We start from the raw sequence: 26,339 nt of genomic DNA on the forward strand, positions 1-26,339 counted from the left end.
GGTGAAAGAGAGGCCAAGAGTGTATTTCTTATCATGTTTGTCACTAAGGGACGTGGTGTGCTTATAAAAATCCCTTTCGTTAAACCTTACTCTGTGCTGGAGAAGCAGGTTCAGGAGGAATTAAAAGAGCTACTAAGGGATCTAAAAAGTTTTTATGGCAAGGAAAAATCAGCCTGGTATTAAAATTAATGAAAATGCTGGAAAAGAATACATGAAATTGCTGGAAGGATGAAGATAGAGAAAATATTTTAAGGCCAGGCTCCAAGAAGATGGAGAAAACAAATGTGGCCAGGTAGAAGGAAACGCCAACCTTTCCAAACTAATTATCCAAAGCGGGGGACTACATTTCTTGGAAAAACTGATGCTATGCAAATTTGCAGCTCCAAATATTGCTCTTCTGAGTCTATTAGAAGGATCTGCTCAAAGACCTCACCAGTTCAGGAGTTCCAAAGAGCGCTGGAGAGTTTGTTGAAATTTCCACTCCTCCGTAATCTAAAGGAACGTTCCTAGGAGTAGAAATTGGTTGCTCAGGCTGACAATGCTGATATGATGGAGACTTTAGATAGGCCCAAGCTGCAGGAATTTAACCTGTTTGTCCAAATAGTGGAGAAAAGTGAGCAAAACTTGTTGCCAAAGTTGCGCAACTTGGCTTTTGTGGACCATTCAAACCCAGCTGCCTGCCAGGTGAGGGTGCGGGGGAGTGTGTGGCTGTCACAGCTGACCCCGACTGTCTGGCCCGCCAACAGTGGGCTCTCCCACTGACACTTTAAGAATGTTCCCATTTCTGAGCCAATGAGGCCCCATAAGAATACAGTGGTGATCTGGGGTTGGCATACTCCAGCAAAGCCAATAATAATAATCATAATGAACAATGAGTAACTAAAAACGTTTAGAACCTTTGCTATGAAATCTACTTTTTGAGGATAAACCAATCAATGGTTTATTCTACTCAACGAGATGATAACAAAAGGTGGGCATTAAAAGAGCTGAAAGTATTAAAGTAGTATCTGAAAGCAAGAGAATAAATCAAGAAGAATATAGAAACAATTCAACAAGGATTAGCAAGAAAGTAAAGATGCTCATGCCCCAACGGAATAAAGCCGATGACAATAAAACCTAACATGTATTTGCCCCTTGCTCCATGCCAGAGACTGCTAAGGCTTTTATTAACATTGTTGTATTGACTCTTCCTCTCAGCTCTAGGAAGTAGATACCATTACCTCTGTTTTATAAATGAGAGTCTGAAATGCAAAGACTTAAAGTAACAGGCCGGGGTTCCCATGGCTACAAAGCCGCAGAGCTGGGATTTGAATCTGCATCTGACTCCAAAGTCGGTGCTATGAAGCATTCTACTCTACCGGCGTGCACTTTCTGACTCTTCGGTGGAGCAGGGTGCCCCAGGGAAATAGCGGAAGTTTCACCACTTGGATTTTCAGACTGAACAAAATATTAGCATGTATGTCATAGGAAGCAGTCTCCAATGGCTCAGAGGTGGGTGCAAATCATATCTGAATGGCAAGGACTTCCATTTCTGAACGGTAAGGACGTTTAATCAACAGCACTAGCCAGATTAGCAGTGTGACCCATTGCATTTCTCATCTGATCCTCACTGAAACCTTGTGAGCTAGGCAGGCAGGCCATGGATCACCATGCCCCTTTCTCAAAGATGTGGTGGACCGTCCCATCAGAAATGAAGTGTTGCCAAGTTACTTATCATCAAAAATATGTGGGAGGAGGGGGAAATGTGATTCCAAAAAAGTTGCTTATTTCAACCCTGAGCAGTTCATAGGAGTTTATAATTTATTTCCATAACAGTGTGATTGCTTCCTTTTCAACAAGGCTTTGACTCACTCCGAGGAATGTATTCCATTACATGTCTGCTGGCTTCAGGCTTTATGTAGAACCAGTTGGTTGCCATGACGACTGGGACTAACAAAATACAAACCATAAACTCTTTCAATACTGGTCACTAACTCGCTTCTAACAATCCACCTCAGAACTGTGGAAGCCGATGGTGTTTCTGAGAGCATATACTGATATTCTCATCCATTCAGGAGGTTCCTCCTTCCAGTTTGAAAATAATCTCCAGATATCTACTTTGGGGTCAAGGGAAGCTTGGACATAAGGCTTTTTTTTCTCTGTGGCTAAGGAGTGTTTAGAGAGCAGTGCCTTCAGCCATATTAATCTATTCTTTAAAAACTTGTATTTCTCATACCAAATAAACTTTAGCTCTGCTTGAGGCAAATAAAAAGGTAAATACACCAAACTTTAGCAATGGCCTGGTCTAGTACAACTCCTTCAGCATTTATTATTTAAGTACTTAACTCCTAATCAGAAGATGTTTATTCACGATATCAAAGGGATATAGGAATATGCTTGAATTTTGAGAAAGAAAATAACTGCTAAGATACCATAAAGCCTCACCGGTTATGGCTAAATGGGAAGTTGGAAGAAAGAGAGGTGGGGAGATTTAATTGACAATAGTTTTTCTAAAGCGTGGTGAACCTCTGTTTTTCTTTGCTCAGATCCATCCCCGAATCTTCTGACAGCAATCTCCCTTTGGGTAACCACCCTCTACCTCACCCTCAGTCATGTAAATCAGGTGCAGCTGACCCCACCCAGTTCCAGGGATGAGCGTGTGACATAAGCCTGGCCAATCAGAATACTGCACCCCATTGGATATGGAGATTGGCACAAGGAGGGGCACATGGACCAAAGCCAGGCCAATCTCAGCCAGTAAGACTCAACCCTACTGTTTTTGTTGGAGCTCTTGAGATGGAGGAATATTCTGCTGGGGTTGCTGAACAGCCATATGAAAGCCTAGAGCCACTGGCAGCCATCTTGTTACCACAAGGAAACAATCTGCCTGAGAATGGACTCTACTTAGAAGGAAAACAGAAAAGAGATGGAAAGAACAAGACCAATTTCTGATGACATTGTTTGAACCCCTGGATCTAGCCTTGCCTGAAGCCCATCTCTGGACTTTTCAGTCATTTGACCCAATAAATTCCCCTTCCCTTAACTTTAGTTTAACTGAATTTGTTATTTGCAGCCCAAAGAGTCCTGATTAATATAGAAATATATCTATATTATTTTAAATACATTCAATATTGCTTCTTGGCCTTTTGGCTAAGATCAAGTGTAGTAAATACATCCAATAGTTAAATCTAATTTGAAAAGTAGAAAGGATCTTCAGGGATCCTGTTTTGATGAGTAGATAATTATAGCATCTAATAAGTCTATTAATTCCCTTGTATTCAAGCCCTTGGGAGAAGTTTATTTGTTTAAATATTTTAGAGATCTCCCCTTACAATCTTATTTATGATTTTAATTTGTGCTCCTGAGAAATGGTTTGCTCAGAAAGGATAAATTTTGACTCCCATCTAAACTAAAACACATCCATGAGATTTAACTGTAGAAGGCTGGTGCTCGTGGGGTCCCTCTCAGCTTGATGAATAACTGGACATGCTGGTGTCCTGACCGTGGACAATCCTGAACTTCCAGAAGAAAAATTGAAAACATACAATTTTTTAGTATGTAGCTTCAGGCTGTCATTACTTTCAATAAACTTTTGCTCCATAAGTCATTGCATAGGTTTTTAAAAAAATTATAAAACATTTGGAGACCTAGCCAAAAAAGACCTTGAGGATGTTATGATTATCTTGTTTTCCTTTAAACATCTCCAGGACCTTTACAAATTTTCCTATTCATTACCGTCTTGGGAGGCTAATATATCTACTTTAGTAGATTCTCTGGAGTATTAATAAGATGCTGAATGTTACATTATGACAGGGATTCTCAACTCTGGCTGCTGATTAGAACCACCTGGGGAGCTTTTCAAAAATACTAATGGCATGGCTCCACCCTAGAGCGATTCAATCAAAATTTTTTGGAGTGGGGTCCTGGCATTGGTGTTTCTTTAAAGCTCCCCAGGTGCTTTTCATGTCCAGCCAGGGCTGAGAACAGCTACAGTATTGGAAATATTGACTAGAATCTATGATTTGAATCAGTAAGGAATCATTTAATAAGTAATCCTTTATAACATTCAATTTCTCAAAATGGAATTTTAAAAAAAATTATATATAATATTTATATGAAATAAATTATGTATATTTGAGCAGCTTATATGCTCTTGGTTACACTGGGGAACCTTTCATCAAAGCCGACCCTTCAAAGTTTCCCTTCAGAGTAACAAAAGAGGCTACTTGCCATGTATTTGAATATTGTCTGTTTAAAATTTTTACATAAAACCTAATAAGACCCAAAGAAACTTTTAGGGAGAGAAGGAGTAAGATCTGGAAAGATGACAGGACGAAACCAATCACAGAATTTCTTTCCCTTAATACAAACAAAAGGGAATTTTTTAAAAATAGCAAAAATTTAACAACAGCAACCACAGAAGAAAAGAGGTATGACCTTGTGCCAAAAAAATACAAAGTAAAAATAAAGAAATGGCCAGAGAAATGGATGATTCGAGCTCTTATTCTGGCTTGGTGGTATGCTGGAGTAGGTTTATATTGGCTTGTGAGAGCCCCTAGTCCAATTTTCAGGGATTTGTCAAGCCAGTTAATAAACACAGCGATTATAAAAAATTAAATTATATACATTTACAACTAAATAAATATTTAAAACAAAGGTAGTAAATTCCCCCAAATCATCACTTCCTAATTGCTTTACTTCATTTTAGTATAATCTGTGATTTTGAGGTTATTCACACCCACTGTATCTGTATGGTGGGAATACTATATAATGATGTGCTACACTATATGACGGTGTGGACTTCAATTCCACATTTAGTAATGTCATGTTGGCAGCTTGAAACTGGCTGGGAGTGTTTATACTAGGGAAATTAACATATCTTACGCATTAGGGATTTTTATTTTTGAAAGCCAGTTGTTAAACATTTAGCACCACACCACTGCTCTTAACCTCACTCCCACCTACACCTTTGGTCACCTGATGTCACACTGGGGGAGAAAAAAGCGAGTTGACAAAAACCCAAATTCTGACTAGTAACTCAATTTAGAGAGAAGTGAATTGATGAGGAAAGTAAGAAACCCAAGGAAAAGCCCTGAGTATTTCACCAGAGACAGAAAAACAAAATCCCCTGAGTGTGTCATTTACTATGAATTCATACAAAATTGAAGGCATAAATTCCAAGCCTAAAGATGGGACATATTAGGAATAGGATATGGCCCCAAGTATGAGGTCTGAAATCCTAGTGTAGGACATGGAAGATATTCTGGATACCTGCATGCAAAACAATGAAGTTGGAACCCTTCCTCACACCACATATAAAAATTAACTTAAAACGGATCAAAGACAAAGATATAAAACTCTTAGAAGAAAAATAGGCCTAAATCTTTGTGACTTTGGATTAGGCAATGGTTTCAATAGACATGACACTGAAAGTGTAAGCAATAAAAGAGAAAGTAGATAAATTTGATTCCATCAAAATTAAAGTCTTTTGTGCTCCAAAGGACAGCATCAAGACAGTGAAAAGACAATTGACAGAATGAGAGAAAATCTTTGCAAGTCATATATCTGATAAGGAATTCATATCAAGGATAAGGAATTCATATCATATAAAGAACTCAACGATAAAAAACAACCAAATTAAAAAATGGGCAAAGGATCTGAATAGACATCTCTCCAAAGAAGATATACAAATGGCCAATAAGCACACAAAAAATGCTCAACATTATTAATTACCAAGGGAGTGCAAATCAAAACCACAATGAGATTCTACTTCACACTCCAGTAGGATGGCGATAATCAAAAAGTCAGACCGTAACAAGTGCTGGTGAAGATATAGAGAAATTGGACCCCTCATACATTCTGGTGGGAATGTAAAATGGTACAGCTGCTTTGGAAATTGGTTTGGCAGCTCCTCAAAAGCTTACATACAGAGTTAGCATATGATCCAGAAATTCCACTCCTATGTATATACCATGAGAAAGAAAAACATATGTCCACACAAAAACTTGTACATCAATGTATAATAGCAGTGTTATTCATAATAGCTAAGCGGTAGAAACAAACCAAATGACCATCAACTGATAAAGTGTAGTATATCCATGGAATGGAATATTATTTGGCAATAAAATGAAATAAAGTGCCGATCTATGCTACAATCTTGAAACCTTATGCTAAGTGAAGAGGCCAGTCACAAAAGACCACATGTTGTATGATTCCATTTATATAAAAGGTCCAGAATAGGTAAATCTACAGAGACAGAAAGTAGATTAATGATTGCCTGGGCCTGGGAGAAAATGAGGAACGCCTGCTAATGGGTACAGAGTTTCCTTTTGGGGTGATGAAAATGTTCTAAAATTGATTGTGGTGATGGTTACATAACTGTGAACATACTAAAAATCATTGAATTGTACACTTTTTTTTTTAAATGGCTGAATTTTATGGCATGTGCATTATATCTCAATGAAACAGTTATTTTTAAAAAAGTGAACAAAGGGGGAAAATAGCATGGAATTTAACTAGCGTAAGAAAAAAAATTGAGCTGTTTCGGTATTGAAGAGATCAGAATTTAGAATCAGTCCACTTTGCTCAAATGGAGATGAGAAATGGCAATTCACGCATGTGGTCTCTTTCTAAGCAAGACTCTTACTGAGCTACAATGTGCTAGGCACTGGGCTGGGTGCTGAGGATAGTGACAAGACAGATATGGTCACCAAATTCATAGTACTTGGAGTGTTCTAGAAAGACATAAATTAAAGAACTAATGATACAATTGAGTAAATGCCCCAGAAGAAAAATGCAATAGTAGGAAAAGATATGATGGAGGATCCTAATCTAATCTAGGAAGGGAAGGAAGGCTTCTTTGAGGAAGCGACACTTGAGTCGAACTCTTGAGGATTATTAAGGATAAACTAGGTGCAGACTGGGTGTGAGGTAGAGGGAATTCCAGACAGAGGGGACTGGGCCTCCTCTGCCAAGGAACCAGAACAATGAGATGCGGGAGGCAGCGTAGAGGATGCTGGAGGGGGTGGCAGACCCTGCAAGGCCTCAGAAGCCATGCTAGGAATTTGATCTTTATGTCAAAGGCCATGGGAAGCTGTCAACAGACTTTCAGAAGGAGAGTTTTCAATTGACGTCTCCAGTAGGCTTTGCCATTCAATTTCCCACTGAGTAACATAAAAATGAAACTACCAGACTATGCCAGTAGAGATGATGTGGCTTCCCCACTCCTTCCCAAATCTCTCAGTGCATGGTTCTTATATTTTGGTCCCTGGGAAACAGTTTATGCGATTCCCAGATGGAAAAGGGAGGGAAGCATGCACACAGGAGCCTTTAGGAAACGAAGCTGGGCCACATGAGCTTTAGTGAGCTCAGCAACATCAGTAACACAACGATCCTTAACGACACACAGGTCGTCTTTAAGCTTCAGATGTATGTCGGAGGATGAGATCACTCCCTGTGACTCTAGGGTCTTGTTATTTACAGCTGTGATGCTAAAATTGGCACCATGGGTACTTTATAAAATACGGGTGGAGTAGCCCTTGGCCTCTGTCATACATTGCCTGGGCTATGATCCGGTATCCTCAATTGAGTACAGGTGAAAACAGATGGAAAATAAATTATCTTACAATTCTCAGTGTGTTTTCATTGACTTAGCATCTGTTGGAAAATTTGTTCTGAGAATAGCATCAAGGAACTGATCTACATAGTGGGTAATGGCCAACTGAGGCCTCTGAGAGATGGCTTCTCTGTTGGCCAAAAATTGCTTTGCCAAAATTTTCAAGGCTATGGGGCTGCCTTGACAACACTAAGTAAAACAAGACACTGAAGTTCTTTAAATTTATCATAAGTCACAAGTTACAGTTACTGTTAAATCTGGATCTTTGGAATCTGTGTTCTCTGGGTGATTTAACTTTTTTTCTTGTTGGCTGGATATGGTGGTAGAATGTCCTCTGTGTTGTTAATGACAACTTAAAAACTTTTTGTTTCTCCTTACTCTTGACCTTCCCTTCTTTTGTCTTCTTTCTCTTTTACTATGACGCTTTGTTTCTTGATCCCTTTCCTTTGATTGACCTGCTAGAATTCTGAGCTGCTATATACCATGGTTCCAGCTGGGTAAGGCTAATTCATCATAATCAACCACCAAACAATATGTTTTATTAAAAATAATTCAATTCTACCATACACATGGTATGCACTCTCACCTCAATGCAGCAAACGCTGCTGGCCACCCTACTTTCTTCTTTCACTACTCTGACACTCACCTCTTCTGCTTCCCTTCTGTCATGGTTACTGTGTTGACACCTCAACATTCATTCAAAGCCAAACGTGATTAGTTTAAGTCAATTATGGTGGCTCTATTCCCCTTGACCTTGAATGATTACTTGAAGAACTTCTTCAGTCATTTTCCCTCCAGCCTAGGGAGGAAGCCAACACTGTTCTGGACAAGTAGCTGAGAGAAGTTGGAGCCCTGATGTGCTGTCCCTGGAGCCCATGCTAGTGAATTTCTAGTGTGATATAATTAGTTTCCTTACTGTTTAAGCTAATGTGGGCTAGAATATTCTGTTACTTGCATCTAAAAGCTCACTTCCTGATGGTCTTCTTTAGTTCTTTGACCTCCACTTCTCAGCCTCCCTTATTGATTTTGCTTCTTTCCATCTCAGGTCTTGTGCTTGCTCCTCTTTTTTTACTCTACAATTTCCACGAGTGAACTCACCCGTTACTCTTGCTTCAACTACAGTTTACATTTGACGACTTCTAGATCTAATTCCAGCTTAACCTCTTTCTCAAGTTCCATATTTATATTTTTTGCTGCCTGGGGTCAATAATGGAATCAACCTTGATCGCACTTCACAATCACCTGTAGAACTTCAAAAATACATAAGTGTTCATGCCCCATCCCTGGGATTTCTGGTCCACTGGATTTAGAGCAAGTCCTAAGCATCTGGATGTTCTTAAAACTGCACAGGTGACTTCTGACACATAACCAGGATTGAGAACCAATAGCCTGGGGACACCTTTTCCCAGATATCTTTTGTATTCTTCAAATTTATCATGTCTAAAACCGAACTTTTTACCTCCCTTCCTGTGCTCTTAGTCCCCCAGACTTGCTCTTCTTCTTGTAGAGAAAGATGGGTCAGACATAGCATCCTTATTCACAGGCCTTGTCTTCAAGGGTCTCACAATCTAGTTGGACGGGCCAGGAATAGGTCATGGGGAAATGGATAGTACATCATTTCTCTAGGGTTCCCAGGTCTCATCTGTCTGTGGGTATAAGCATATACCTTTCACTAACTCATGCCACCTCCTACTGATGTAGAAGCTCTAGCCCAGTGCTGTCCAACAGAACTTTCTGAGATGTTGGAAATGTTCTATATCTGTGCTATCCGATACAGCAGCTGCTAGCCCTATGTCTCTTTTGAGCATTTGAAATGTGGCTGGTACTACTAAGGAATGGAATTTTTACTTTTAGTTAACTTTAATTCATTTAGATAGCCACATGTGCAAGTGGCTGTCATAATGGATAGTGCATCTAGCTCTTGCAAACCCTTCTTGGTTACATCTGGAAATCCTTTTGAACATAAATACAAGATAACTACCACTTCTACCAGATACTACTTCTGCTCCACAGGCAATCCCTTTGTAATTTTGACCATGTTCCATAGGAAAGGATATATTTTACATAATAACCCAGTACTCATACACGTGTACTCATGCACATGCACACATTCTCACATATACATATTACTTACTTACATAAAACTTACTACTTGTGAGAAACTCTGATGTTTTTTATCCTATTTTAGTCTATTAAAAAACTGCTGGTCATGAGTCACCAACTTAATTTCACGGCCCACTAATGCATCATGCCCCCAAATTTGGCAAAGCACTACCCCAGGGAGCTATCTCGTCTCACTGGGTGCTTGTCTTTCTACTTATGGCATTGAAGTCTTGGCTGAGTGTCATTGCTGCTTGGCTAGTGACTGTTCCAGGCCCATCAGAGCCCCTGGAGTATCAGAGCTGTGGTCTGCAGTGAATAAAGGGGGAGGTTGCCTATCTCCCCTTTGTGTTTCAGTCTGTTAGAGGGCTTCCAAAGCATGTAGCTGATATCCAAATCCCTTGTGGGTTCTTAGTGAAACAGCTCTTTTGGTTCCCATTGATAACCCTCCAGCTTACAAAGCTGTGTGTTTCCATTGGGGGTTTATAGGTAAGAAAATTTGAGTGATGGACTTCATGCTATACTCAGAATTGCCTCTCCTGCCTGCTGATCAAGGTTTCCCATTGGGTCAAGCTCTTCGTGTCTGGGATTAAGTTCTCTCCCAGCAGGCTTCTTACCCTGCATGTGATGGGCATCTGGTGGGCCCAATCCCCACTTTGCCTGACTTGTAGAAATTTCCTAAGACTCAAGGAACTTGACAAAGGAAGTATGCTGTGGGACCATGGTTGAATTTGTCCTGTGTTGGACTGAAGGAGCCTCAGAAACGGATAGAAAGGAGAAGACAAGGAGAAGTAGCAGCCTCATGTGAGGCTGATCACAACCCTTTCCAGCTTCCTCAAGTTGAGTCAGTAGCTTTTTTTCTCTGCCTCCACAACATGTTGTTCTTACCCCTGTTACAGACTTCTCACACTTTAGAGTTGTTTCTGTCTAGACTTTGAGATCTTCAGGTGCAAAGACCATGTTTTCTTCATCTTTGTATCCTTAGCAACTAACGTGAGGCCTTTCCTATTGTAGAGAGAAGTAGCCACTGGGAGAACTGACAATGATGCTGGGGGCTTTTGCCCTGAGCTTGGAGCCCATTTGCCTACCTCTTGGGATGATGTGTCGAAGGAGGCAATTCTGAAGACCCTAAAGTGGAAATAATGGGTAGCAGTATTATTTTTCAAGGTACACCAGACCAAGGGTGATGGTGAGTTTCAGTTAAATCTGCTAAGCATGGCACCATGAATGTATCCAGGTGCCTAGAGTGATTGGTGGCAATCAAAACAGAGAAAGTTCCTGTATTCATGGAGCTTTCTGTCTAGTGGGGGGAAATAGGCAGCCAACCAAGCAGAGACAAGGAGGTGTGGCTGGGGGTGCACAGGTGGCTGTGAGAGAATATAAACCAGCCCAGGGAGATTAGGGGGGGCTCCATGGAGAAGAAAAATGAGGGGTGGGGCCATGTCAAAGATGGCCTTGGCAAAGATGGAAGAAAAGGGTATTCCAGGAGAAAGAATAGCAGGTATGAAGGCTGGAAGTGATGGTACAGTAAAGGAACTGAAGAAAGTTCTGTATAGAGTATTGACATGTGCATGGGGAAGTAGCAAGTGACGAGGCTGGAGAGCTGAGCATCAGCCAGATCTTAAATGACATGCACACCATGGTAAGAAGCATGAAGTCTAACCCAATGGTAATGGAAAGCCAATGAAAGGTTTTAGGCATTCTATGACCTGATAAGATTTGTAATTTAGAATAGAAAATGGATTGTAGGAGATTCAAGATCAGAGACTGCAGCAGAATCCAAGTGAGAGGTGATAGTGGCTGGGAGGCACCAGAGTTCATCTAACTGGGCCACAAGGGTGGAACACTCTGGACCACCCAGGGGCCATGCGAGTGTATTAAGCACCTCTACAGAACAAGATGGAGGATGTGGTCTCTAAAAGGGGTTACAAGGCAATGAAGGCAAACTTACTTTAATCCACTTTAATGCAGCCCTAGATGAGTGCAAAGACTGGAGTAGATTCCCATGAGAGAACAGGATCTGCTGGTAATTCCTTCCAGAGGCTCCAGGCCAAGCCCAGGTCCTCCTCTATCTAAGTGCTCTAGAGAGAATGGGTAGATGGATCCTTCTGGAGATTTCCAATGTAGGTTTGGGATCATCAATGACAATCTCAGAACCATCCCAGGATTTCTGCCCAAACACTGGGACTTTGCAGTAAAGCAGACCAAATCTCTGGAGGAATCCAGCAATCAACCATGTCTCCTTTGAACCCAGGCAGCTCAGCAGCCAGGCTTGTGGTCTGCAATGGGAGCCCAGCATGAAATTGGTAATATTATATCTTGTTCCCAATCCAGATCCAGATCCCAGTCAGGTGTGCAGGCAAAAAACTGAAGCATTTTAGGAATGAATTGGCCTTTGAGATTGTCTAGTACAGTTTTCTGACCAAACTTTCATGAAAATCAGACTACAAGCCTAAAGCAATCCTTCAATCAACTTCTTTTCTGTTTCTTCTCCTGGATTTCCATGGAGATCTGTGATGAAGGAATGATCGATGTTCTGCTTCCTGTGAGTGTTCATGTTCTCACTTCTTAGTAACATTTACTGGGAATACTATAAGTGAGGAGGCCCAGGAGGAATAGGTGTGGACAGAGTTGATGCTATTTTTAGGGACCGAATCTGAATTCTGAAGGCGCTTCTGGAGGCCACTGGAGACCCTCATTTACACAGCTCACGCCATGCACAGAGCATATGAAGAATGTCATGGCCATGGAGAACTGAGGTCCTCTGGACAGTCGGAAGCCCGAGCACAGCTCGGCAGCGTGGAAGAGAAGTTTTGGCCCCGAGACTGACTCTGGCAGAACACACTGCAGACCCATTTTTGCTTTTGCTTTACTTCACTTTTCAAAAATTATTCGAGTTCATCTTGGACATTTGGAAGCAGCTAAATCTGGGGGGAACGGGAACGTTGGCCTCTTAGGCTAACAGCATTTGTCTTTGCAGCTGCAGTGCCCTCAGAGCACAGGTGTGCGGAGCATGATTAAATGACCCCAGAAATCTAACCGCCTGGGTGTGGTGTTCATTCTTCCGCCCTGATGCAATTATCCCAGGGTGTGGGGACACTGCCTCACTCCCTTTTTTTCTCCCCCGCCCCCAAACTCTGGATTTCAGTTAACTGTGAAAAACAGCAACACAAGGAGGCAGGTTTCATGTGTTGTTGTTGATTTGCTTTCTGAACAACTGATTCTGGTCCCTTTTAGAAGTCTGCCCAAAAAGAAGGAAGCAAAGCAGGACAAACTTTTGAAAAATCTTTCAGCACCTTCATCGATCCAGATTTTAGTGTGATTTGGCAGGCAATGCAGGGTAACATGTTCCAGTGTTTTAACTTGCACAGAATTGCCAGATTAGCTATTGTTTGACTTGCACAATTATTAATGAAATGTGGAAAAAAAGAAAAGGGTGGTAACTGCGAAGCCTGCTGCAATGTCTAGACACAAGGGTGGGGGCGGGGAGGTGGAAAACCAAGGGAGACAACACAGAATTTCCTTGCCTTTCGTCTTGCCCAGACTCAATATTTCTGCCGTGGCATAACAACACGTGGGCCAAGATCCTGACAGGTGAGAGATAAAGTGTTGGTTAAAATGAAAAATTAAGTTTCAGGCTACAGGCTGGAGATGTTTCTCACTTAAGTGTGTTCAAAGACGCAATCACTTTGCCTATAAGATAAACACACACACGTGCATAAATACACTCTGACTTTTGGGTTTTGAAGAGCTACAACCATGCCAATCCAGCCAGGAGAGAGATGCTCAGGGGAACTTGGTTTATGGAAAGAGAAGGTTTTGGCTTCAGGAGAGTTTGTGAATGTCACACATGCGCTTTGTGACCTTGTGTCCGGGTCACATGCAGGGTGGGTATTGTGGCATGCAGGGTTAGAGGAGAAATATGCTCATGAGAATTGGGAGGAGAGACAACATATGGGATTAGGAAGTAATTTTTACTCCTAGTGTCTTGGTGTTCCCACTGCCCAACAAACACCCTACACAGACCACAGTGGGGAGAGGACACCTGAGAGAGGGAGTTAGACAAATACACGAGTTTTGGGTGAGATCCACGTAGACAAAAGTCAAAACAGAACCACTTACGTGGTGTAAATATAGCTGTATAAATTATGTATTATAACACTGTACAGAATGGTAATTATTTACATATACTCTACCTCATTTGGATAAATATAAATTAGAATAGCTAGATAGACTGATTTTTTTTTTTAAAGAGATGAGGTCTCTCTATATTGCCCAGGCTGGTCTTAAATTCCTGGGCTCAAGCAATCCTCCCACCTCAGCTGCCTGAGTAGCTGGGACTACAGGTGTGTGCCACTGCACCCGGCTTAGACTGATTTTACGCGTGTTGGGAAAAGGCTTTCCCTTCGCTTTTATTCAAAGCAAGGTGAGCATCTCCCTCCCTGGGTCTCTCAACCCACCAGGACCCTCCTTATAGACAGACCCACGTTAGAGCAAGCACACAGCCTCAGTTCTCACAGAATAGGGGCTTGCTCTTTCCCCCACCCCCACCTGGCCACTGCAGCTCAAATCGTCAGCATCACCTCACTTCTTTAGGGGAAGGAACTGTCATTCGGGGAGGGAAATCCATGTGTACAATGGCTGTGAGGAAATGGGACATATAAGAGTAAGTTTTCATTTACGTCCCTGAGGAAGAAGCCTGGGACAGGCAGATGTCACAGGGAACGACCCTGTGCAATGAGGGGAGCAGGAACAGCCTAGAAGCCTGGAATGGGGGAGGGAGGTGCAGGAATCAAAGAGCCCTGTGAAAAAATGAAATGGAGCTATAGTATTTTAGAGGTAGAAGAAAGTTTTGAGACTATTTTTTAGTCCAGTCCTTGTATATTACAGATGAGGAAACCGAAGTTCAGAGAGGTTAATTGATTTGTCCAAAGTCACAAGGTATGTAGTATAACAATAGATTTGGAATTAGAATTCATATTTCCTGTCTCAAGCCTGGTACAGTTCCCACTGTGATGAAATATTAAATACACTCAAATTATAATAAGCTATATTGAGTTAATTTGTAATGCAAAGGAACTGTTGTTTCTCAACCAACTAAATGCCCTCTTGTTCCTTATTAAGAAATCAAGTAATTCTGAATCATGGCCATTCTATATTTCTCTTATAGATCCTAAACTTCAATAAGAAAGTTTTATTATAATCATGCCAAATATTATGGGCAGATAATGCATGTACTAGATCATTTTAAATCATTTCATTACACACTAATTTGTTTTACAGGATCAGATTCAAATTCTTTTTCTTAAGCATAAAATCACAGTAATTTTGGTAGACAAACTTCAAAACGCCGGGAGAAATTCTGCTTCTAGTATTTCCAGTTGAGACTTACAAAGCCTAGAGGCTGGAAACTGTATGGAAGAGTCAGGTGGTTCTCTCAGGGTTCCAATATAGTTTTGGCATTTGTCACAGTTTAAGCCTTGTTTGGACAGCATGGAATCTCACGGAGTTCACTATATAAGCAACACCCTCCTTCCTGCTGGGCTAGCAAATTGGTCAGACTTGCCTCATTCTTTTGGAATTGCCAAAGTCTTTTCCAAGTCCAAAACTTTAGTAGCGATTCTATTCTAATATGATTTATCTTTGTCTTTAAAGAGCTGTACTCTATGACTTTTTTTACTAATTTGAAAGGTACTTATTGCTTAGAACATAGGGTTTAAGATACTGCTATTTCCTCTATCAAAACTTCTTATGAATAACTAGGAGTTGTAAGGCAGAAAATGTCAACAATCAAACTTTTTGTTTCTAAAATCTCTTATTCTGGATTTCTAGTCAATCCCATTTTCCCTACGTTTTTCAGGGATTCCCATTTTCTAACACTGACATCCATTAATTATCTTAAAAACTGTGTGAGTGTATCTTTGCTGTCATTTCAACAGCTTTGAGGGCAGAAGGGGAGGCTGGCATGTGGGTTCAGTCTGCCACCTTGGTTTAGCAATTGTAAGCGAGATATAAAATCATTTTCTTGAATGATGATCTTGAGGGGCCCAGAAAACTGAATTGAGTTGATCTGATACAGACCATGCTAAAGTCATGGCCTTTACTTTCAGGGACCTTAATCCTCTACAAGGTAGACCCACTGACAGCTGTCTCCAGCTAAGACTCTCTTCCAAGGACAATTGTTAATTAGCCCCACTAGGAACCTTTATAGAAATATTCTTACAGGGCGGTAAATAACCAGATCTGTCTTGCTGTCCATTTCTATGGGTGGATATGAGAAAATAATGCGACTGGAAACAAAAATGCCCATGTGGTAGAGACAATAGAATGATGGTTACCAGAGCCTGGGAAGGGTAGCACAGAGGCGAGGATAAAATGGGGATAGTGAATGGGTACAAAAATATAGTTAGATAGAATGAACAATATTTGATAGCACAACCAAGTGACTATAGTCAACAATAAGTTAGGGTATACTTTAAAATAACTACAAGAGTAGAATTGGTATGTTCCTAACACAAAGAAATGATAAGTGCTTGAGGTGATACCCCAACTACTCTGATTTGATCATTACACATCGTATGCCTGTATCAAAGCATCACATATACCCCATAAACATATACAACTGTTATGTACCTACAATAATAAAAAAAAATTTAAAAATACCCATGTGGAGCTAGGTCTAGTTTACAGTAATACTGAACAATTGTGTTTCATCCAGGGTTACACCAGGATTCTAGATGATATAATCTTAATCTTCTTTAATAACCACACAGGAGCTAATTTTATGCCTAAAACCAGGTGGGATTTTGTATGAAATATATTGTGTGCATATACTCTACTCTTCATTTTTCTCCTCAGTACCCCTCCTCACTCAAAATCTTGGTGCATTCAACTGACAGTCAGGAGGCAGGTCTTTAGCTTGTCTTAACCTCTTGGAGACAGGGAAGATAGCGCTAGATACCTACCCAATGCCCATTTTCTCTTTGATGACACAGATCTTTGTTCTGGAAAGCAATGTGTCTAGCTAAAAAGCCCTTCCGGATTCCCTTGCAGCTAAACAAGGCCAGCTGACACATTCTAGTTGATGGACTGGAACAGATATCAGCAAGGGCTTCTGGGAATGTGTTTGATATTCTGATGTGGATGTTGCCCCCGCCTCCCTGCCTGGCTGGCATGTGGCCATAGGCTGGTGGTGGAGTAGTCATCATGCATCTATTGGATAACAAACTGGGCACGGAAAACCATGCTCTAAGGATGGTGGAGTTAAAAGTGAAAGGAGCCCAGGATGTCACTTGCAGATTGGATTGCCAACCTCTGGAGTCTTCCAAGGTGAGAAACAGAAACCCGTTTTTGGACAAGTGACTGCAGTCAGGTTATATGCAACTAACCACAATCTTAATTGATCTGATTCAGTCAATTCATCTACAGACTCAGAATTTGCTAACTATCCCCCTAAGCTGTATCACAGAGGTATTGATGAGAATTATGTAAATTCACTTTAACAAGTCTTGAACATATTTTGTCCATAATAAGAGGCCTTAAAATATTTTAACAATTCCAAAATTGCAATACATCTTAAAGAAAACTTGCCAACCTTTAGGCAAAGGAGCAAGTTGTGATGTGGTTGTCATCTATGTATAGAAATGATCTGTTCATTTAAATATGACTTTGGTGGTATTTGCTTTTATAATATCACATACAGTTGTATTTTAACTTAAATTTGATTCCCTGATTGTCACTGAATATATTTTTTAAAACATGACATTACGATGCAGTTTTGAAATGAAAAATGTATACACAAGAAAATTGCCCGACACGTGGCATACAATAAAATTAAAAGAGGTAGAGATTGTTAAAACTCTTGGAGCAGATCATAGAATTTCCCAAGCTAGAAAATGTTAGCGGAATTGATTCATGAATCATAAATATTACTCAGGTGCTAATATCTATCCGTAAATAAGCTTCCTACTGACTTCTAAGAAAAGTTCCTTAATCTTTGGCAATGTGTCATTCAATTAAAGAACAAATAATGAAACTTCAACAAAATAGGTAATGCAGACACACTCTAATATCCTTTGATATACCTCACAGTTGCAAAGGTTTAGTGAGCAGTCTCAATTTTAATGGGATATAAAAATGAAATAGTTTTATTTTTCCAGTGACTCCTATCAACCATAGACTCTTGACTCCCCCTTTGCCACAGGGTAGCATGGGCTCTTAACAATATCTCAGCTCTATTCCAGAACTTTTTAGTTATTAGAGTTATATCATTTTATTTGCTCAAACTTGGTCCTGTTCATTTAACAGTGTAAAGTCATTTATCTCATCCCCATCCCCAAACCCCAAGAGACTTGGGGTTCCACTGGTAAACTTTTGTGTGTGTGTGTGTGTGTGTGTGTCTGTGTGTGTGTATATATATATATATTCAGTCCCTTTTTAAAATTTAACTTTTTGAATAGATAGTACATCCACTTGCTTCAAACATTTAAAAAATATATGTATATATATAAAGGTTATATAGTGGAAATCTCCTTTCTACTCCCATCTCTCATCTATTCCCCACTCCCCATCCTCCTGCGGGTATTATCTCTTAGCCTTATGCATATTTTCCCAGAGTTGCTACATGCATGCAAACAAAGGCAGCATCTATACACACTATTCTGTAGCTTGCTTTCCTTTTTAAAATGATGCATCCTGGAGATTTTTACATGTCAGGATGTACAGAGCCTCCTCATCGCCTTGCTCTAGCTGCATGGGTTCCATTGTATGGCTGTACCATAATTTATGTCACCAGTCCCCAACTGACGGGTACTTGTGTGTGGTTTCCATTTACTTGCTGTTACAAACAGTGCTTGAATAACACTGTACATAAATAATTTTAGGCACGAACAGGTATACTTTAGGTAAAATTCCCCAAAAATGAGATTACTGGGTCAAATGATAATATGAATTTGTAATTTGTATAGATATTACCAAATTGCCCTCCATAGGGATCATACACGTTTAAACTTACCTGTAACACATGAGGGTATCTGTTTGCCACAGCCTCACTAACAAGGTGTGCTGTGGATTTTTGCCAATCTAATAAACAAAAAGTAGTATCCGAGTATAATTTTAATTTGCATCTATCTTGTTACAAGTGAAGCTGAGCATCTTGTCTCATATTTAAGAGCCATCTGCCGTTCCTTTTTCCTTGGCATCTTGTTATATACTTAGCACATCTTGGTATTGTAGTGGGATTTTTTTTCTTTGAAATTGTGAAATAACTTATGTAAAATTACATAAAACATAAATATGACGTATAATGAATAATCATCAAGTGAACACCTGTCTAAGCATCATTTGGGTTAAAAAAAGAAAAAAGGACATTTTCAGCACCTAGTCTCCTTACCAATTCATTTCCTTTACCTTAAGCGGAGCCCAGCTTCTATTGTAATCACTTTCTCACTTTCATTTAGTTTCATCATCTATGTGGCAGTTTAGTTTTACCTGTTTTGGAACTTTCTCTAAAAGGAAACATACCATATGGATTCTTTTGTAAGAATACAAAATACCGTTTTGTGCGATTCATCATGTTGTTCCACGTAGCTCTAGGTCACTCATTTCCATTGCGGTGCAGTATGCCATTGTGAGACTACACCGCCTGAAAGTATCATTTCATTTTTGATGGAAATTTGGTTTGTTTCAAATCTGGGGCTATCTTGAACAATGGTGTCATTCTTGTACTTGTGTCCTGGTGTATTAAGTGGGCAAGTTTCTGAATGGTTTGTTGACAACCTGGGAGAAATATAAATCTTCAACTTTACATGACAGTGACAGATTGTTTTTTCAAAGTGGTTGTGGAAATTTACACCCCTACCAACAGTAATGAGGGTTTTCTTTATTTTACATCTCTGTGAACATAATATTGTCAGACTTTGTAATTTTTGCCAATCGTATGGTTGTATGGTAGTATTTCATTTTGGTTTCAATTTGTTTCTCTGATAAGCAATGAAATTGAGGATCTTCTTATATCTTTATTGGGTGCTGTATTATCTCTCATGAAGTGCCTATTAGGTCTTTTGCCCATTTTTGAGGAGTTGTCTTTTTCTTATTGAAAAACCTATATGAAGGCAATTCCTCTCTTACTAAAACAAGTAGACAGTCATTCATACAGGCATGCAAAGATAAGAATAACCCACAAGATTTACTTTTACTGAGACCATATTAAATTTATAAATTTACTTAGGGATAATTATGTATTTATGATGTTTCTTCCTTTCTTTCTAAGAACATGGCATACATATACATATATATATATATATATACATATATATATATATCTCCTTCAAAGTTTTGCTTTCATAGGCATTATGTATTTCTTGATATTTTCATTCCTAGGTAGTAGAGCATTTTTGTTGCTTTTGTAAGTGTGGTCATTTCTTTCGCTTTTGTTTCTTTTTCTTTGGAAATATTACTACTGTTTATTAAATTTTTACCCTGCTGCTATACTAAATTCTGAGAATATTTGTAGTTTTTCAGTTGATTCTTTTGCTAGCTTACCTCCTTCCTTTCCAATTCTTATACTTTGGTTTTCTTTCTCTTTCTAATTGTGCTCAGTAGTACCTCAAATATAGTGATAAATAATGGTGGTTTTCTTTGTCTTGATCCTGACTATAGTGGGAAAGGTTTAGTGTTTTTCCATTAAGCAATATGCTGGTTTTTGGCCAAAGATAGCTGTGTATATGTGTGTGTGTGTGCATATATACACATCTTAAAAGAATCTATATATTTCTATTTTATTATGTATTTTTTTTCTATCAAAAATAGCAGTTAAATTCTACCAAATACTTTTTCAGTGTCCATAGAGAAGATCATTCCATTTCCCCCAGATCTATTAGTATGGTGATCAATATCTAAAATGTACTAGTAGGCTGGGCACAGCCTATAATCCCAGCACTTTGGGAGGCCAAGGCAGGAAGATTGCTTGAGGCCAGGAGTTCAAGACCAGACTGGGCAACATAGCAAGACCCCATCTCTACAAAAACATAAGAAAAAGTAGCCAGGCATGGTGGCATGTGCCTGTAGTCCTAGCTACTCGGGAGGCTAAGGTTGGAGGATTGCTTATTGAGCTCAGGAGTTCAAGGTTGCTGTGAGCTATGATCATGCCACTGCACTCTAGCCTGGGTGACAGAATGAGAGCTTATCTCTAAAACATAAAAATAAAAAAAAATGTACTAATATTGAATTTTCCTTAATCCTAAATAAACTGTACTTAGTCATTAATATGCTAAATTCTGTTTGCTCATATTTTATTTGGAATTTCTGCCTCAAAATATATAATTGAGATTAGATTGTGGTATCGTGTATATGTGCATGTGTATTTACAATATTTATTAGATTTTGGAACCAATTTTATACATAAAAAGAATTTTTCTTTTCCAATAGTTCTAGAGCAATTTAAATAGCATTGGAATTATCAGTTCTTTACAAAATAGTTGATTTTCTGCTTAATTGAAGTATAGTTGATGTACAAATAAATTTCACTGATTTAAAAAGTATAATTTGATGTGTTTTAATATATATGTATTATGTATATAATACACCCATGAAACCATTGGCACAAGTGAAATAACAAATATATCCTGGTCCTTTATAATTTCTCCCTTCCCCTGTCCACTCATCCATTCATGACCACTGATGGTCTTCTTTTCACTATTTAAGAGTTTACGTTGTCTAGAATTTTATATAAACCTTTTATGTCTGGATTCTTTCATTGCACTGACCAATTATTTCGAGATTTGTCCATGTTGTGTGTATCAGTAGCCTATTCCTTTTTGTTGCTGGGTAATATTCCAAAACTTGTCTAACCGTTCACCTGTTGTGGGATATTTGGTTTGTTTCTAGTTGGGGCTATTACAAATAAAGCTATTATGAACATTACTACGCTAAGTTTTGTATAGACATATGCTTTCATTTCTCTTGGGCAAATACCTAGGAGTGGAATTTCTGTGTGGTTTTCTTGGTGTTTAACTTTATAAGAAACCACCAAACTGTTTTCCAAATTATTGCACCACTTTCCATTCCCACCAAGTGGTATGAGAATTCCTGGTGTTCCACATCCTTGCCAACACATCTTTTAAAATTTAGCTATTCTAATATGCATGTAATGGTGTTATGGATTGAATTCTATCCCCTCAAAATTCATATGTTGAAGGCCTAACCTATTCTACCCTAGAATTTGACATTATTTTGAGACAGGGTCTTTACAGAAGTAATCAAGTTAAAATGAGATCAGGATGGGCCCTAATCCAATATAACTGGTATCCTTATAAAAAGGGGAAATCTTTTGGGCATAGAAACAGTTTTAGAGGGAAGATGATGTGAAGAGACGTAAGGAGAAGATGACCATCTACAAGCCAAAGAAAGAGGCCTAGAACAAATCCTTCCCTCATAGACCTTGAAAGAATCAACTCTGTTGATGCTTTGATTTCAGACTTCTAGCCTCCAGAACTGTGAAGCAATGAATTTCTGTTGTTTAAGCCATCCAGTTTGTAGTACTTTGTTTTGGCAACCCTAGAAAATTCATACAGTATCTCGTTGTGTTTTAATTTACATTTCTGTAATGACCAATGATGTTGAGCATGTTTTCATTGCTTATTTGCTATCTTTATATTTTCTTTGATAAAGTATCTGTTCAAATTTTTTGCCAGTTTTTAAATTAGATTATTTATCTTATTGAGTTATGAGAGTTCTTCATGTTTTATATACAAGTCCTTTGTCAGATATGTTTTATAAATATTTTCTTCCAGTCTGTGGCTTGTCATTTCATATTTGTAGCTGTGTCTGTGGATAGGCTTACTGTTGAAGGGTGTTCCTAGACAAAGCCAGCCTATGAAGACTGGAAAAAGTACTTACTTCTTCAAATGCACAAATATCAACACACTGCCACAAGGATCAAGAACAATCAGGGAAACATGACATCACCAGAGAGACAAAACAAAGTGCCACTGACTGACCTTAAGAGACAGAGATCTATAATCTAACTGACAAATAATTTAAAATAACTGTTTTAAGGAAGCTCAGTGAGCTTCAAGAAAATACAGAGAAATAATTCAAAGAAATGAGGGAAATAATAAGTGACCAGAATGAGAAATTTAACAAAGAGATTGAATTAGTAATTAAAAAAAAAAAAAAAGAAAGAAATCCTGGAGCTGAAAAATACAATGATGGAAATGAAAAAAATGCAATAGAATGTATAAATAACAGAATTGATCAAGCACAAGAAAGAATCTGTGAAATTGAAGACAGATTTAAAAATATAGAGTCAGAGGAGAAAAAAAGAATGAAAAAGAATGAAGAAAGCTTACAGGATTTATGGGACAACATCAAAAGAGCAAATGCTTAAGTCATTGGAGTTCAAGAGGGAGAAAAGAAAGATGAAGGAGTCAAAAGTGTATTTAAAGAAATTATAGCAGAAAACTTTCCATACCTGGAGAAAAATATAAATATCCAGGTATAGGAAGGTCATATGTCTCTAATCAGATTCAATCCAAATAAGACTATCCCAAGACTTAATATAATCAAACTGTCAAAAACTGTTAAAAATCAAAGAAAAAGGGTACTATACACACCAAAGCTATCCTTCAGAAATCAAGGGGAGATGAAGACTTTCTCAGACAAACAAAAGCTGAGGGAGTTCATCACCACCACATCTGTCCTACAAGAAACGCTAAAGGGAGTTCTTCAAGCTAAAAGAAAAGGATACTAATGAGTAACATAAAAACATCTGAAAAGTATAAAACTCACTAGTAAAAGTCAGTACACAGTCAAATTTAGAATACTCTTAATAATGTAATGGAGTGTAAATCACTTATATCTTTAATATGAAGGTTAAAAGATAAAACTATTAAAATAATAACTAGAAGAATTTATTAAGTGATATACAATATAAAAAGATATAAATAGTGGTACCAAAAGTTCAAAATGTGGGTAAAGGGAATGGAGTAAAAGTGTAAAGTTGGGGGTTTTTTTGCAATCAAAGTTAAGTTGTTACCATCTTAAAATATTCTGTTGTAACTATTTTTTGTAAGCCTCGTGGTAACCACAAAACAAAAACTTATAGTAGATACACAAAAAACAAAAAGGAATCAAAACACACCACTAGAGAAAAATCACTTAATCACAAAGGAAGACAGTAAGAGAGGAAGAAAGGAACAAATGATCTACAAAACAACTAGAAAACAATTAACAAAATGGCAGTTGTAAGTCCTTACCTATCAATAATAACCTTGAATGTAAATGGGTTAAATTCTCCCCTCAAAAGACACAAAGTGGCTGAATGGATTAAAAAATAATCTAAAACCAAAACCCAACTATATGCTCCTTACAAGAGACTCACTTTACCTATAAGGACACACACAGACTGAAAATGAAGGGATGGAAAAAGATACTTCGTGTAAATGGAAACCAAAAAACAGCAGGAGTAGCTATACTTATATCAGATAAAATGGACTTGAACTCAAAAATTCTAAAGAGTGACAAAAAAGGTCACTATATAATAACAAAGAGATCAATTCAGCAAGAGGGTACAACAATTATAAATATATATGCACCCAACATCAGAACACCTAAATATATAAATATTAATAGATCTAAAGTGAGAGATAGACTACAAGAGTAGAAAACTTAAATCCATATTCTCTTTTCCTGAACACTTCATTTTTCTCCCCCAAATAGCAAGTTCTGTTTTATAGATTATTCTTGTTCTAGTCTTCATTTTGGCTTTATAAAATGAACATCTGGAATTTTCCTGGATTGTTGTATTCTTGAAATAAAATTCTATTAAAAAGATTTGTTGTGGTTCCAAGGATAATTTATTATTTTGTTTAGTGCGCTTTTGAGTTGATGGAACATTTATCATTAACATATGTAAATTGAGGATTTCAATCCTAATTTAAGCCCTTCCACTGGTTTAATAATCTTGTTGACACAAAATTCATCAAGCATTTATGCAGAAATACTTCATTTGCTATTGTATTATATTGGATGGGTATCTCCATAATTTTCAAGGTGAACTATTGGGAAAACTATTAGTCTACCTAGAAATGAAAATTCCTTAAAAGTTCCATTTGCCATTAAAATGCTTGAAATGCTTGCTCTTTGAAAGAACCTGATAAGAAATGACACAGAATTGCATTTGTTTCCTAGGATTGCCTAGTATTTCTTGGGGAAGTTGAATTCTTCTATGTTAAGTGTGTCTCACAGAGCATGATTTGTAGCAGGATCCAGGTATTAATTCCCACCTTTCCCCCTAAGGATATGAATCTTTACACACTCACTTTAAGGTCCAAACATGTGCTAGCAGGTTATATTTGGGGAAGGGGGTGTCTTTTTTCTGATTAAAAACATGAGATACAATCTACACAGAATAAAGTGCATGATTTGTAAGTATGCAGTTAAATGAGTTTTTTCACTTGTATTCACCCCTGTAACCATTACCCAGCACCAAATACAGAAAATACCTCTCATCTCATTTTCTTACTTTTAACATTACAGATTAGTTTTCTCTATTTTAGGATTTCATACACATAGTATTGTACAATATGTATTCTTGTGTCCAGTTTTTTTCACTAAGTACAATGTAAGATTCATCCATGCTATGGATGTGATTAGTATTTAATTTTATGGATGTACCTCAATTTGTTTATCCATTCTCCTGACGGACATAATTGATGTTTACAGTTGGGACTAATATAAATAAGGCTGCTATGATCATTCTTGTACAAATTTTTCTGGGAACGTGTTTTTATTTCTCTTTAATAAATACGTAGTAGTTAGAATTGATGAATCAGAAGATAGATGTGTGTAAAACTTTACTGAAACTGCAAAACAGTTTCCCAAAATGGTTGTATCTTTCTACACTTCCACTAGCAGCTATGAGAATTCCAATTGCTCTACAGGCTTGCCAATACCTTGCAACACTTAGTTTCGATTTGAGCCTAGCAGGTTTTGACACAAAGGATATCTAAGTCCATGTGCAGTGAAGGGAGTAAAAATATTATGTTTTCCAGCTGGTATTTGAGTTTCTCTAAAAGAAGGAACTTTGTTTGAGAAAGGCCTTTGATAAGCTGCTTTGAATGGACAGGGAAGTCCTGAAGCCACAGGTTAGAAGGAAGCACTGAAGAGATGGTAAATTGCCCTGCAGAAGAAAGGAGCAAGAGCTCAGGAGTATGAGAAAATGAAATAGAAAAAAGAGAGAGTCAAGAAATATGACAGAGACTGAAGTCCTGGACAGTAGAAATGGCTGAGGGACTTTTCAGGAACAAGGAAATTGAATATCACATTTTAAATTATCTCCTACATGATGGCTTAAGTATGATCTCCTTTAGCTAGATCTAGCCACACCCAGAAGCCTCAGGGGATTTATTTTGGGAAGTGGGGCAGAGAACCAGGAGAAGGGCCTGGGTCCCCTGTTTGGGCCATTCTCAGGGTGGAGATGAGAAAAAAGCTACAAGAGGCTGAGCAGAGAATGATAATTCAACTAAAGTTAGAAATTAGAATTAGAGGTAATTAAAAATATTCTCAAGAGATTCCAGAAACACTGAGATTTCCCAAGGGGTGTGGAGCTTTCATATAAGCCTTTGTAAATTTTTTTTTTTTTTTT

The 26,339-nt window shown here is 38.4% G+C and overlaps 1 pseudogene; it reads left to right on the forward strand.

The window, feature by feature from the left end:
- The first annotated feature begins 3,109 nt into the window (after positions 1-3,109).
- LOC138379188 (U2 spliceosomal RNA) lies at positions 3,110-3,252 on the forward strand (annotated as a pseudogene).
- The last annotated feature ends 23,087 nt before the right edge of the window (positions 3,253-26,339 follow it).

This window comes from Eulemur rufifrons, chromosome 30, assembly GCF_041146395.1.
Source record: "Eulemur rufifrons isolate Redbay chromosome 30, OSU_ERuf_1, whole genome shotgun sequence".
NCBI classification, from domain to species: Eukaryota; Metazoa; Chordata; class Mammalia; order Primates; family Lemuridae; genus Eulemur; species Eulemur rufifrons.